The sequence below is a fragment of the Hippopotamus amphibius genome, chromosome 15 (genome assembly GCF_030028045.1).
Source record: "Hippopotamus amphibius kiboko isolate mHipAmp2 chromosome 15, mHipAmp2.hap2, whole genome shotgun sequence".
Taxonomy (NCBI): domain Eukaryota; kingdom Metazoa; phylum Chordata; class Mammalia; order Artiodactyla; family Hippopotamidae; genus Hippopotamus; species Hippopotamus amphibius.
In genome coordinates, this window is record NC_080200.1 from 68,856,868 (window position 1) to 68,872,850 (window position 15,983).

At 56.2% G+C, this 15,983-nt stretch overlaps 1 pseudogene; it reads left to right on the forward strand.

Annotated features, from left to right (window-relative positions):
• Window positions 1-8,905: 8,905 nt before the first annotated feature.
• LOC130836447 (GPN-loop GTPase 1-like) lies at window positions 8,906-13,550 on the forward strand (annotated as a pseudogene).
• Window positions 13,551-15,983: the final 2,433 nt, after the last annotated feature.

Here is a 15,983-nt window from a genome sequence, read left to right on the forward strand (position 1 = left end):
TAGAGCTTTTGTTTATGTGAGTTATATCTGTCTACATTTTCTACTAAAATTAAAACTGAGGGAAAAAATTAACTATTGATTAACTCAGTTTAAAAGTAACTAATAAACCCAAATGTCATGACCTGTGGTCCCTACTGCATCTTCTGTGTTTCTTTGTCTAGCCATTTAAAAACATAGACTCCGTTCTTAGCTCGAGGGCCACAGCCAGCAGGCTGGCAGGCTGACTGCCCCACCCCTCTCTGGAGCTGTGCCCTCCACTGCTGTGACCGCCACCCCTCGCGGCGTGGAGCGCTGCAGCGTGGCTGGTCTGGACTGAGACGGATTGTGGGTGTGAAATACACACGGTTCGAAGAATTAGTACAAAAAGGAACGTAAAAGATCTTACTACATTTTCTTAGATTAGGTACATGTTAAATTAATCATATTTTGGATGTACTGGGTGAAATAAAATATATATTAAAATCAATTTCCTCTGTTTCTTTTTACTTTTTTTCAATGTGATTATTACACAATTTTAAATTACCCATATGGCTTGAATTATGTTTCTATGAGACAGGGCTCATCTACAGCACCTTCATATTGGACCAGATGTCCTACACTTTCCTAGAAGAAAATCTGCACTCTAGAAAAAAAAGTTTAAAACACGCCACTTAGAAAATACTGGGGGAAAAAATCTCTATCCATATGCCTATTCCCCCATTACACAAATGTATTTGCTAAGAACCAAAATATTTCCCAAGTTTCCCAGGCAAAACTCCTAAAAAACTAAATTTGTTTTATTAAAAAAAGAAAAAGAAAAGAAACAGATCTCCCGGTGGGAAAGGCAGTTGTTGGGCGCGTGTTTCCGTGGCGGACTGAGTGCCCTGCCCGGGTCAACGGTGACTGGGGACACCATGAAGCCGTTCGTGGTCGGCAGAGAAATGATTCTACTTCCCCTGCACGTCTGAGCAAATGGCCGACACGTAGCGCTGGGTCTCCTGCGTTACCCTGCAGTAGCCTGGCGGGATGCGGCGTTCACCTCCTAGCACAGCATGCACAGGGGCTGCACGTCTTCGCGAGGGCAGAGCCCCCGAGGGCCTGCTTGTGAAGCCAGCGTCCTCCACTTCCTGTCCAGCCTTCACCCACCCTGAGTCCCTGCCCTGATGGAGCTTGTGTTTGGTGGGACGTGTGGACAAGTGGACGGACATTTAGATCCGTGGTCCTATTAGCTGTCGATCGATGCTGCATAGGGCACACAGCAGGGTGAGAAAACTCAGGGGGTCTTAGGGTGAAGGTCTGGGGACACGGACGTCAGTGAAATGAAGGAGCGTGAGGACGGGGCAGCTGTCCTCGGCAGAGGGCACCGGTAAGAAGGCTGGCGGGGCCAGAGTGGGACAGCATGGAGGGCGGGAAGCCTGCGGCCACTCTTCCTAGACTCAAGTCCCAGGACGGGCCCTGAACCTGCCCGGCCTCGCTCCCCACTCACCTCCTTCCCAGGGGCGCTATCGGGACTGGATGGGCTGGTGCCTTCACTCTGAGACCCACCTGGCGAGAGGTGGCGGCCGCTGTGCCCCGATGGAGCGAGGGCGGACCGGGTGATGGGCACCAGCCCCTGCAAGTCCCCTCCTCCTTTACCCCGGGGTGGGGCCCAGGGGAGGATCCAGGGGGTGGGACGCGGCTCCCAGAGCCACAGCGTGAAAGGGCTTCTGATGAACCTTTGGGACAGTGGCACGTGTCTGTGTCAGCTGCACACGTGTCTCATCCTAACAAGATTTTGTTATTTTAAATCACGGGGGGAAACAAGATCGGGGCTTCTGGAGCAGAGCGAGAAGGCTGTCTCGGCTGGGGGAGGCGGCCAGGGCCGGACGGAGGGAGACAGAGGGGGGCCCAGGAAGATCTCGGGGTTGAGCACTGGGCGGAGGGGCCAAGGGTGTCGATCTGTGTTTTCAGTGGGTAACAACAGCTGCTGTGCTGAGGACAGACTCCAAGGGGCCAGGGTGTCGGAGGAGGAGACCTCGCGGTCTGCGACGGTCCAGGCAAGGGGGACAGAGCTGGGGCCAATGCTTCTGAGGTAGAGGCGGCAGCGGTGGGTGGGCCACCCTGTGGTGACAGCCAGACGTGGGCGCGAGGGCCCAAGGAGGACCCGGGATGCCATCTGGCTCTTGACCTGAGCAGGTGGGGGAAGCCTTCGTGGGGAAGCTCCTTCACGTCCTAGAAGGCATGCCTCCTACCCGGACCCCCTCCCCCCTCAGCCTGCTCACCTGGGACCTAAAGCACCTTCGGGGAAGCCCGCAGCGCTGTGCGGAAGTGGCTGGGCCGCCTTCGGGAAGCGGCCCCTGTCAGCGCCTGCAGGAATCGTACCACGTGCACGTCTAATGGGCCGAGGTGGTACCACCTCCCGAATGTCTGACACAGGGGTACTTGGGTTATTTCACAATTTCACTTAAATGTCTTCTCCTTAAGATGGACGTTGCATCTTTTTTTTTAGATTCCACATATAAGCGATACCATATATGACATCTTTATCTGGCTTACTTCACTGAATATGATAATTTCTAGTCCATCCATGTTGCTGCAAATGGCATTATGTCATTCTTTTTTATGGTTAAATAATAAAAAGATACAAATGCACTTATGTACAAAGCAGGAATAGACCCACAGACATAGAAAACAAACATGTTCCCAAAGGGGAAAGGGGTGGGGGGATAAATTAGGAGCTTGGGATGAACATACACACCCTACGATCTATAAAGCAAAGGGCCTAGTGTACAGCACAGGGAGCTCTACTCAGCCTCTTGTGATAACCTGTAAGGAAAAGAATCTGGAAAAGAATGTGTACATATGTACATATAACTGAGTCACTGTGCTGTACACCAGAACACCAGAAGCTAACATGACGTAAATCAACCATACTTCAATTAAAAAAAAAAAAGTTGGACGTTGGAGAGAACTGGCCCGCGGTCGCTGCACCCAGCTGTGAGGCCGATCCGTCCCAGCGAGCGGCAGCTCGGGTCGCACATCAGGAGAGGCCGGGTGGCAGGACCTCATCAGGCACCTTCAGAGGTGACCCCTCCTTGGGGACGGGACGTGCACCCGTCTACAGCTCTCGGAGCTGTTCAGAAGCCGTCTGACCTTCCTGTGCTCGTGTGTTTAGTTAAGGAAAATCATGTTGGAACTTCACCCGCAGGAAGGCAGAAGGAAGCCAGGGCTCTTCGCGGCCCGGGTCACACACTCTGCCCACGCGTCGCAGCCGCGCGGGTCGAGGGTCCCCCGTGGCCGCGATGCACGTGAACGTGGAGGAGGGGCTTTGCTCCTTCCTCACCAGAACCACCGAGCCATGCGCCATTGGCTCTGAATTCTCACCCCTCAAGGTCAAGCTTCTCCCTCACTGCCTCTGGACACCCTCACCCAAGCACCCACCATTCCTCACCCCCTCAAGAGAGGCCCACGTCCCAAGACGCTGCTCAGGGCAGCTCTGTCCGCCCACCCAGGCCTCCAGGCTCACGGCGGCCACCACATCTGTCTTCCCACCCAAACGCATCCCCTCACTTGCAACACCTCTGCCACCCAACCTCCAGCAGCCACACAGCGGGGTCCCCTTGGGTCTGGGTCCTGGGACAGCCTGCTGACCAGGGCGCCTACCACCCATCACCCGGGAGCACCTGTCCCCATCAACCACCCCAGCATCTCGGCCACCACCATCCGTATTCCACCAGTCGGCCTGGACCCTGTTGGTGTCCCTGTCCGAACCACTTAGCTTGAAGGCCGTGGCAACCTCGATCCAACTGACCCAACCCGCCACCACGCCAGCCACAGGGAGCATCTGCCCCGTCCCTGGACCTGCTCGTGCCTGCACTGCCGGTGACCTTAACACAGGTGCTGGAGTCCCGCCCACTGGCTCCCCTGGCGGCGTGTCCCGACGTGTCCTGCCCGGGTGCCCGCGGCCCTTCCACATGCCTGGTGATGCCATGGTCATCCTATGCTGTCCTTACTCTCACCCGTCCCCTGCCCCAGGGCGTGAGCGGCAGGCCCCGCGGCGCCTGCTCCGTCTTCCTCTCCGGCCCTGACTCTGCCCCCGACTCAGGGGGTCGCTGGGGGACCAGATCTGTCAGCCCATCAGGTCCTGAGCCTGCTCCACACCCAGGTTCTTCCTGACGTCAGTATCGTGAACAAGCCGGCTGGGGCATGAGGCGGGGGTGTGTGTGCACATGCGGGTGAGAGCCTGTGTGGTTGTGCACCCGGGTGTGAGTGTGGGTGCTCACCCCTGTGTGTGACACCCCCAGCAGCTGGCTCTGCTGTCTGGACCCACCGAGGCCCACAGGTAGAGGTCAGGCTGGTTGCCACGTGGAGGGAGTCGTTACTGGGGGACTTGGGGGCTGATCGAGGTGGTGGTGACATTTCATGGCATGCGGTGTGCTTACTTTGTGGAAATATACTGTGTGTGTGTCAGTTACACTTTAAGTCTACTTTTGATCCAGTCAGGACACGTGAAATACGATGTGAAATATTCTAAGTGGACGGCACACCGCATGGCGCCACGTGAGTTCAGACCCAGAGGGGAGCAGGGACCCCAGTGGTCAGGGGTGTTTTAAGGAGGAAATGAGGACTGTGCGGGTCTTAAAGATTAAGTCGAGGATGGATAAATACAGAGATGTGATGAATGGATGGATGGGTGGGTGGATGGATGGATGGATGGGTGGATGGGTGGGTGGGTGGCTGGATAGATACATGGATGACAGAGAGATGCTTAGACGGTAGACAGATAATGACTTAGATCGACAGGGATGAGGGGCACTTTTCAGGTAGAAGAGCCGTGTTTACTTGTTCGGGATAAAGGGACGTGACTGTGTGACTGATGCAAAGTTGGAGGCAGGCGGTTTTGTCCACAACTAGAGCCACAGATGTACCAGAATTACTTCAATAACCCACACATGAATGAGAGCCTAAATGAAGTAAAATGCAAAAAATATACTGGACAGAAATTGCTTCTAATTTATTAGGCAACGTTTCTTAACAAACATGTCCTCCTTGCTGATGAATGATTTCCAAAGTGGGTTATCATCACATTTGTCATGAATCAAATGTTTTCCCCAGTGAGTTGAATTGCCATTTTTTCCCTAGAGTTTCCTGCTCCAGTGCACTTGAATTTTTCTCTGAACCCCCTCGCCTTACTGGAAACAGGGGTTCTGTTAGGAGAGCACCGAGAGACACTGGCCTTGCCCACCCTCAGGCCCAGAGTCTCCCCGGTGTGTTGGCGGATGTGAGGACCGTGCACGCGGGGAGGCACCGAGCTCACGCTGCAGCCAGAACGATGCCCCGGTCCGGGCTGGGAGGCGGGTGGCGGCCGTGCTCTGGGCGTCGCCTGTGCACCCCCTCCGGCTCCGTCACAGACGCCAGCCCCGCAGACTCCGAGATCACGGCCGTGAAAGGACCCCCAGAAGACAACGTGCTAATCAGGCTCAGTAGGGTTTCAGCCCTGCCTGTTCTCCCTTCCAGAGAATGATGTGTCTGTGCGGAAGCGGCTTTTCCTGGGCTTCCACGGAATCCCGCCACCGCGCGGAGGTCCCTGGACCGTCATTCACGGTCAGTATCGCCGTGCAGGTTCCGCCTCTCTGAGCAGGTGCCTCCTCTCTGCAGGGGCTCCCTGTGGGTGGGGACCATCGAGCAACATCCGTGACGCCCCCTGCTCCCCGTGCTCCCGTCTGATGCACCTGGGGTCCGATTCAACTCCTGACATTTCTAAGGGACCTTGGTGCACACGATGAAAGGACAGTAATAGAGGTAATAACCAGGGCAGAGGTAAGCGCGGCAGCAGTAGAAACAGGAACGGAGGTGCTTGCTCGCTAACCTAGAAGTCCCGGGAAGGCTGCGTCCCGGGCACACGGCCGGACGCGCGTCTGACCCCTTCCAGTCCTCTCCTTCCCGAAGCAGAGCCAGCCGGCAACCTTCTGTCCCCACACGCACCCAGCCCAGCAACCCCCACAGGGCCCCAGCCCCCTCCTAGGGCGTCGGGGACTTATGAAAGCAAAATTAATTTCCTCCCTCTTCAGTTTAAGGACATAAAAGCCGTGCTACGTTGCTGGTAGAAGAAAGGGAGCGCATTCTAACATCAAAGGGCGAGAGTGGGTGCCTGCTGGGGTCTGGGGCCCCGTCCCATCACCGTGCAGACCCTGCGTGGGGGGATGCTACACCCAGGGGACAGGGGGGCCGCGACACACGAGAGGGACTGGGGGTGGCGGACCCTCAGGAACCCCTGGAGGGCGGGTCGTGTGGGCGCACGGAGCACGGTGAGTACCCACCGCCGGGCGGGAGCGAGCCTGGCCACCCCGCTGGACCGTGTTTCCCCGTCTGCCTAACGGTAACGATGGCCCTGTTCCGTTCCAACAGCGACAAGCGTGTGACCGCACGTGGGGCGCAGCGGCCGGGACCCGGGAAGCTTGCTCAGGGCACGTGGGGAGCTCTCCACAGCCAACGGCAGGGGCGCGGGGGCCAGGCTCGTGTCCCCTCGGGCGGCGGGAGGGGCAGGAAGCCTGCGGGTGGTCGGGGCAACCCGGGCGACACGCCGGCCGAGCGCCTGGACCGGGCACCACCGGAGGTTTGAGAAATCATTCAAAAGTAAATCAAAGCTTGCCCAGGACTCGGCCAGGGCCACGGGACGTGGGCTGTGGGGGCAGGACCGAGGAAAGCGTGGTCCTCTCCCCAGGTCTCCTTCCAGGAGAGGTCCGGGTGGGGAGACAGCATCACTGCCATCGTTTCAATCCCGGGGCCCCAGGTGCGCTCCAGGCGGTCCGAGTTGCAGAGGGCAGGGGCAGCGGCCGTTTTAAGGTGGGAGATGGTGGACACAGGCCGGGACCCTCGGTGCCTGGGAGACAGGCAGAGGACAGGTGGGCGCCCATCCTGGGGTCGAGGGGAGGTTCAGACTCAGAGGACAGCAGGAGGGCATGTGGCTGGAGGAGCCGCCCTCCCGAGGAGGGGCAGAGCCAGCCCGAGGACCAGAGTCAGGGCTGACCCACACCTGAGCCTCCGTGAGCCCTGGGGCAGAGCCGGGGGGAAGCTGGGCCCCCGGGCCACACGGGGGTGGGGCCCTGACGCCCGTGGGCATGACTGCTGCTGTTTCTGAGAACAGGAGGCCCGAGTAGCAGCCCTTCCCATCCCAAACCCCTCCCTCCACCGCTGGCCCTCCTCCAGGCAGGACCCCACGGGCTGACTCCATCCCCCCTCTGCCCCGAGGTCACCTGGCCGCTGGCCGGTCTCCCCTCGGTTCTCTGCAGCCCCAGAGGCCGACAAAGACCTGCCTTAACCAGCTCCCAGCAGAGCCTGTCAATCGCGTGAATGCGGTTAAAATGAGTGTGGACACTCAAATGTGAATCCCAGGGCACTCCCTCTGTTTCCAGAGTCCTTCACAATTTCCAGCACGTTCACAGATTCGCGAGCAGAGTTTTAGGCGAATAAGCCTAACTACATCCTGGAAATGGACAAACACGAAACGTGCTTCATGTGTTTATTTTTTTTTTTTAATTTTTTTTAATTTTTTGGGGGGTACACCAGGTTCAATCATCTGTTTTTATACACATATCCCATGTGTTTATTTTAACCAGTAGTTTTTATCCCGTGACTGTGAAGGATGTGAGGCTCTCCGGGGAAGCAGGTTTCTCCCCGACAGGAAGAGCTCAGGGAGCCGCCACATTGAGAATTTCAAGTCAGCTTCTCCCCAGATGTTTCTCGAAGGCCCACTCAGTGCACCTGCACCGCTTCCCCAGCAGCTCTGTTTAAAGAGCACTTCCTACGTGGCGTCTGCCGGAGGCACGTGGATGCACAGGACCCGGAGCCTGCCTGGGGGCCCCGGGGCCCAGCAGCGAGCTCTGCTCCAAGCCCCTGTGGGGAGGTGTCTGAAGAACACATCCTTGTCTCACCTGCACGCGTGCGCACCTGGGAAACAGACCCTGGGGGCCGTAGGACCTGGGGGGCCGCACTCTGTGGGCTCCGCACCCGACGACGTGGGTTTCATGGGCTCCACCCGTGGGTGAGGCGGCTGAGCCTCGTGGCCTACCGCAGCAGGTGACAGAACTGATGCTCTGGTCCAGCCCGGCAGACCCGGGCCCCGGGGGCACTACATCCCACAGAGCCGCTCTTCAGAACCGCGGGAGGCCTTGCAGCCATCGTTCAACAGGACAGTCGGTAGCATCCCAGTCATGTGTGACTTCAAGGCCTCAAAGACACCAAATTCTACCCCAAATCAGGGCCTTAGACGTCAGCCTGGAAACACAGAGGGTCCCTAACTGAACAGGGGGCTCCCCAGACAAATCAACACCACCCCACAGACACAGCTACCCCTGGCGAGCACGTAGCCGCGCTGGACTCTGGGCAAAAGGCACTACCCACCCGGGCTCGGGGACCTCGCAGCCTCAGGGCATCACCAGGCCCAGAGAGGAAGCCTGGACACAGAGAGATGCAGACCTCCGCCGGCCGCCCCCAGACCAGGCGTGGCGGGGCTGGCGTCCAGCTCTGGCCCTTCGGGAGCTCCCGTTGGCTTTCCCCACCCCCCCACCGCCCGTGGTTGGAAAAACCTGGCAAGGTGGCTGCAGGAGTGGCTTCGGAGGGGAAGCACGTGGGGAAGCGACTTGGCACAGCGTCTTCAACCGACATCGAAGCACGTGGCCAGGGGCCGACGGGTCCCGCCAGGCAGCTCGTCTCTCACCCACTGAGCAGACGTGCACCAGGCCTGGGTTAGGTGCCGGGGCTTCTCCACACAGTGCTGCCTGGCTCCATCCAAACTCGCCCCTGAACCCGCACTCTAGCTGCTCTCTCCCTTAGAGCAAATGCACTCTGAACTCACTCAAGGAACCTGCACTCGTTTGTTTTTTTGTTTGTTTGTTTGTTTTGCACCAATTAGAATGGTAGCATTTTTCCTGTTAGAAGGTTATGCATGGAAGCTCCTGGGGGTCTCCGGCCCCCCGCGTGTCTGTCGGTGTTGGGAGTGGCGGGGTCTGGGGAAACCACCTTTGTACAGAGGCTCACGGGATATCTGTGTCGTCAAGGCTGTCCACCTTACGTGATCAACCTGGACCCAGCTGCGCACAAAGTTCCCTTTCCCGCCAACACTGACACTCGTGACACTGTGGCGCGTAAAGGAGTTGTGAAGCAGGCAATCACCGTGGACGTCCGCGTAGAACGTAAGGAGGCATTTTGGTGGACAAAGAAGCAGGCTGTGAGAGGCTGGTCACCGTGGCGATGACGTTTATGGAGAAGGCCCAGAGCGTGTCTAAGTACGTCTTGATTGGCACACCTGGAAAGATGGAGGTATTCACCTGGTAGGCTTCCGGGACATCACTGAGGCCCTGGCATCCTCATTTCCAAAGACTGTCATTTATGTAATGGACACATCTCGAAGTACCAGCCCAGTAACCTTCGTGTCCAATATGCTCTATGCCTGCAGCATCTTGTACAAACTCAAGCTGCCTTTTATTGTGGTCATGAATAAAACTGACATCACTGATCACAGCTTTGCCGTGGAGTGGATGCAGGATTTTGAGGCTTTCCAAGATGCCTGGAGTCAAGAGACTGCATACGTCAGTAGCCTGACTCGTCCCAGGAGCCCGGTGTCAAAGGAGACTCCCAGCTCACTCAGGCTGGTGGGTGTGTCTGCTGTTCTGGGTACCAGGCTTAGATGGACTCTTCGTGCACGTGGCCAGTGCCACAGAAGAACATGAAAGAGTGTCGTCCTGAATACGGACGTCTGAAGAAATCTCTGGCCGGGGCACAGAGGCAGCAGCAGGATGAACACCTGGAACGCCTTCGGAAAGGTATGGGCTCTGCAGCCTGGCACGCAGGGACTGCCCCAGGCAGGTCATCTCCTGCGCTGCACACCTCTGCCTGCATCCTGCCTCGGGGAACCTCGGGTGGAGAGGCTGAGGAAGCAGATGGGGATACGGGTGATACTGACCACAGAGCTCCAGAGGAAGCCGTGAGGGGCCAGCACCCCAGAATTCTATGCAAGAGTCAATGGCACTGGACTGGGAGAGAAACAACAAGTGGTTTCTCAAGTCCAAAGTTTTGGAACTCTCTGTGAGGGGACTATCCTTATCACTGACTGGGGGCGGCCCTAAAGGACAATTTTGTTCCGGAAAAAAAAAGAAAGTTATGCTTGACGAGTCTAATTCTTGCAGGGGTGTTGCAATAGCATTTCTGGGAGAATGGTAAGGAGTGGTAAGGGCTTGGTGTTCATATAATGCGGCCCATAATTAACTCTGACATTCAGAGTCAGAAGCTGAGAAATTAAGACATATCTTCAAAACCATCGCACCTCACCCCTTCATGAGCGACTGTGTCTAAGCATCTTATAAACAATAATATTCTGGACTCATGTTTATAGTGAGTGATTGATGATCTTAAAATGACCTGTCATAGCATAATTAAATCTAATAGCGTGCTGAGGTTGTTATATGGAAAGGCCCGTGATTTACTGAGGGAAGCACAGGTAGAGTTCCCCAGCCCTCTAGAAGACGGATTCCCACGCCAAACACGGAACCGGGAAAACGGATCCGTGAGCCGTATGGACCCTGGAGAAAGGGACCGTGTGGGGGGAATTATCCCCAAAACTTAGCCAGTTGCATACGGTACAGAAACTGGGGCTTCCCATTCGCAGCGTGTTTTAAAGTCTCACCGTGGCAAGACGTTTTACCAAGGACATTTTCAGCTTGAAGCAGAGGAGACTACAGGAGAAAAGTTCAGGTTCCTGGCTAGACAGGGGGCGGGGGCTGCAAATGAGAGCGAGGCCATGATCCAGCTCAAATCTTGTACCAACAAACCCCCGTCACAGCAGACTCTGATCCAAAGTAAGGCCTCTCGGAAACCTCCCGTTTCCCAGGGAGATGAAGCCTGTGTCATAAAATATGTGAGGTGAACACTGCCATTTCCACCATTGACGTTGCTGCACACAAGGCAATCTTTGCTGCCAACACCTGCAGGGGGCTGGCGTGAAGAGCGTCCTCCGTGCACAGGGACAGAGGGGTCTGCCCAGCCACTGTGAACAGAGGCCGGACCCTCCCTTCAAGGAAAAACGCCTGCGAAGGCCTTTGCCCCACAATCTTGAGAAGCTGATTGGCCAAAGTTAAAAAGCAGTCCCGCCCAATCCCAAGGGGAAGACGGGTGATGGATCTTCGGGGGTGGGGGGGACACTGGCCATTCAGGGGGGCGGGGCCGTGGCTCCCCGACTCTGAGGCCTCACGAGGCAGGTCTGGAGCCCACAGGGCAGGCCAGGCTGCGACCCCCGGGCACCAGCCCACAGGAGCTTTCTCCTTCAAGGGGGCCTCAGCGATGTTCCTCACGCCTTTCAGCCCCTTCCATCAGGCCCGCCTGGGTGACGCGGGATAATCTCTCTGTTTAAAGTCGCGTGGTCACGCACATCACGCACGTCTGCAGAGCTCCTGGGCAGCGAGACCCACACATGTATTTGATAAATAACAGGCGCCGCGGCCACGTTACCCACAAACCTGACTGTCGCCTCATCCCGCTGGCAGGCGGCCCCGCTGTCTGAACTGTGGCTGATCCGCAGAGGGTTCGGGACAAGGAAAGCATCCTGCCCGCCTCGTGAAAATAGGAACAAAACCAACGCATCGTTCTGGCCTCTCCTAAGTCTCTGCTTGCGCCTAATCTTCCAGAGTTGGGGCGGAAGTTAGAGCTGAGACTCGGGCAGCCGGGCGGGTGTCTGAGAGCTTTAGGCCCCTGGAGGGTCGGGGTCCCTCTCTTCTCCCCTTTTCTCATTCCTCCAACCTCCGTCCCTCCTTCAATTACTGTTTTTTTGTAAAGTGGAGACCTTACATTTTGGATAAATATTTTTGAAGCTGGCATCTCTATTTCTTTCGGATTTTTTAAGTTTTTTTGTTTGTTTTTGTTTTTATTTCTTAGTGGAGAGGAGTTTAGTTATTCCTGGATAATAATCTTTTGTCTTTGAGTTGGTTTAGGTTTTAGAGTTTTGTTTTGTGAGGGGTTTTTTGTTTGTTTTGTCTGTTGATGTAATAAAATTTTAAACAGGAAATTTTCTTTCCACTTATATTTAATAAGATCTTATTTAGCTAGCACACACACAGGCTGGCAGCCCAGGGGCGTTCAGGGTTCCTCAAAGCAAACTTCACGTGGAATTCGGGAGACCAAGAGCCCAGCCCCGGAGGGTCACGGGTTGCGAGACCAGGACAGGTCACTGCAGTTTTCTGCCCGTTTCCCTGTCCTTGGTCCTATGGGTCGCTCAGGGCTGCTTGAAGAATCAAGAGTCGAGTAAACGTCATTGTTTTACACCAAGATGAAGGAAAGAACAGGATAAACTCACGGCAGGAAGCTGGTTCCAAGCAAAAACAGACTTCACTCCCTCTCCCACCCTCCACCCGACTCCGGCTCTAATCGCACCCGGCGCCTGGTCTTCGGAGGCTGGGACGTGTGTCTGTGGAACAGGCACAAGGGCCCGCCGGCCCTGCTCACATCAGCCTCACGTTTGCTGCTCAGGTGCTGGGCGGGGCAACCACCCCCACGAGCCCCCCAAGGCCGGGCATTTCCCGGGAGACGGGTGCTCACACCAGGACAACCAGAAAGGCTGTCGGGAAAAAAAAGCTATTTGAGGGCATCAGAGAAAAATCTCAGGCCAAAGGACCTGGGTGCCTAAAAGCCAGGAGGGAAAGAAACTGGAGAGGAAAACAGAGCCGTAAAACAACAAGATATTGTCTTCAATGTGCTTCGGAGGATAAAAAAGACGACCTAAAATTCTACTCCCTGAAAAACAATACCTTTCAAAGGTGAAAGGAAAATAAAGAGCCCCTAGAGAAGTGTCTAGATAAAGGGCATGGAAGGGACTTCCCCGGCAGTCCAGTGGTTAGCGCTCGGCGCTTCCACCGCAGGGGGCACCGGTCCCATCCCTGGTCCAGGAACTAAGATCCCAAACACCGTTCAGTGCAGCCAAAAAAGAAGGAAAGGGGGGCGGGCACTGAAGGGTCACATCTCCAGGAGGAGACAGGACGCCGTCCCGGGGCAGAAGGAGGTGGCCCGTCTCAGACACAGCGATGTGGGTCGATAAACACGAATGTTGCTGCAGAGGCTCTAAAGGAGGACCCAGGGTGCGCGCTCTGCCGTCGGGCGGGCGGGTGTGTGCACGTGCCGGCGTCGTGACTGCTTCTCAAATCTGCGTGGACGCTGACCTCGGGCCCTCTGGGGCTGAAGGACCGCCCCTCTTTGCCCCCCGCGTCCTCCCCCACTACAGACGCAGCTCCGACGGCAGCTCTGCCCGGGCAGACGGGCGCCACACAGCCCGTCAGCTGCCGCCTCGTGATCCAGACGCCGAAGGGCGGGTGGGGCGCAGAGCAAGTCCCCGTCCCGCCTGACCCGTGGGAACAAACAGCCCAAGGCGAGGCGCTGAAGACATGAGACCACGTGGCGACAGGGGCCCTCCTCCCAGCGCGGAGGTGAAGGGCCAGGCAGGCATCGGTCAGCGTGAGGCCCACACGGCTCCAGACACCAGGCCCGACGTGCAGGGCTCTGGCTCACAAGCTCCCGAAGCAGGGAAACAGGGAAACGGCGAAGCTTAGGGCTTCGAAAACACACACGAGGAGGAAGGTCAAACACGGCGCTAATGTTTGCGTCTGTTTATTTGACGTGAGATGGTAGAGAAACGGAGGCTTGGGAGAGGGAGGCTCAGGAGGGAGGGGATGTGGGGATATGTGTGTAAATACAGCTGATTCACTTTGTTGTACAGCAGAAACTGGCACAACAGCGTAGAGCAATGATACTCCAAAAAAGATCTGGAAAAAAATTTTTTTAATTTAAAAAATAAAAATAAAAGGTAAAAAAAAAAGAAACTGCTGAACACTCATGGGTCACAAACTAGGTCTTCATGTGCCTGGGCAGCCCACCCCTTCTCAGAAGATTGCGTGAAAACCCCCACCCTGTTCCAGAATCTGTGCTGGGTGCCGGGCAGGTGCGGGGGCCCCCTCTTCCCCGTGCTCGGGAGAAAGGCTGCTCCGACCAGACCCCCTCCTCATTCCTGCTGCAGAGTCAGGGCTGATGTACCTGGGACAGGTAAAGCCAGGTGGTCGCACCACAGGCTGGGAAGCTGTCTGAGACTTGTGGTGTGGAGACACAGCGGCCTGAGTCCTGTTGGAACGTGATGGCCTCCCCTGCACCTTCTACCCCGGAGGGCACGTGCCCTCCACGCCGAGCACAGCCAGACGAGAGGTCACAATGCATATTGGTCATTTAAAACAACAAGCGGAAAGGTCACTCCCTTCTCCTGCGAGCGCTGCAGACGCTTCTTTCTCCAACCGTCGGCCTCCTGCTCCTCTAGAAGGACAGGACACTGCTTCTCGGTAGCGAGGGTGGCGGGCCCTCGGGACCCGTTTCCAGCACCCCCCATCCCCCCAGGACCTGCAGGTGCCCCCGTGACTGGTTTATTTCAAAACCACCAGAGGCTTCACGTTAACCTTTGTTGTCATTTTATTCTCTCTCACTTGGTTTCCACCCCCGCACCTGCAGGGAGGATGTGTGCGTCGCGCCCTCCCCTCCCGCGGCTCACGGCTCCAGCCCGAGGGCCGCACACCAGGGCCTGCGGACTGGGAAAAGGGAGGCTACACTTGCGCCTCCTTCAGCGTTTCCTAAGGTCTAATTTTAACATGCATGATTGCATAGTTGCTTGAGGCTATGCAGTCTTGGGTAGATTAATCTGAATTAGATTTTGTCATCAAAAATAGCAATAATAACACGACATGTAAAATTGTCGTAACAGAGGAATGAGATAATATTACTCAAATGTTCAGCACAGCATCTGCTGAGTGGTAAACACTCCGTCATACGTAACAGATCGAGAGAAGGATACGCTTCCATTCTTCAGAATCCAGCCATTATATGAGAGTAAACACCGCGGGTACTTCCCCAGCTCTTAGAAAATACACGTTACAGTGCTGAGAGGGAGAGAGACAGAGAAACAGGGAGAGAGAGAGGATGCACGCCCTCCACGGGGGAGGCGACTGAGCCGCCACCTCGAGGCTCTGCAGGTCTCTCGAGCAGCCCACCTGACCCCCGGCATCCACTCACCAGGCTGAGGCACGCCCCATCCCGTCCCCGAGGCACCCTGACCCCCAGCCCGCACACACCCAGTTCCCACGCCCCGGCCGCTCCTCCGAGCGCCCTGCTCTTCCGCCCACCCGTCGTGTGTTCGTGACCCACGTCAGGTGTTGTCGAGGGCAATTATAGTTGCTGTTTAATTACATTATTTAAATATCTTCAAAACCAATAAAACATAAATATAAAAGAAAAACAGAGGCTTTTTTAACAAAAACTCAGCCAAATACCCTAGAAAAAGTGAGAGGGAATGGCTATGGGGAGACGGCTGGTGTTTTCTCAAAGGCCGCAGCGAGAAGAGTAGCTGCACCCACACAGCAAGGGACCCGGCTGCCCCTGGCGCCGCGCCAGGGACACCAGACGCCCACCGGGCACTCTCGGAGCACTCGGGGGGCAGTGACTGTCCACTCGGGAACCAGCGAGCGGCCAAACGATCGCTCTGGAAAATAACGGGGCAAAGACAAAGACAGCAAGACTCAGGAAGCCCCTGACAATGGAGGAAAGGACATGCTCAGAGAGAAAAAAACCGATCCCGTGAGCAGGACATAAGAGGCAGAGAGATGGTAGACAGGGAGATGGATAAACTTAGATACGTTTCGTGAGAGTTTCACAACAAGGGGACACCAAAGTGCTCGATGGCTAGCTTCCCAGAGAGCCTGCTGGGAAAGGGAGAGGGGAAGAAGCGTTTCTAGGGTCCCTGTACAATCAGATGACTAACAGAGGTACTGATTAGCTCCACCCAATCCATAGCTAGATCGGAAGGTAAAACCAACAGCAGGAAGAGAAGCGCGTGAAGTAAGTTGTATCAGTTTAACAGAAGATGGGACGGATGGGGTGGAACGCAGCTAAAGCCAAAGCAAACGGACCACAAAACAAGATGAGACTCTGTGGCCTGGGGTTGGGCA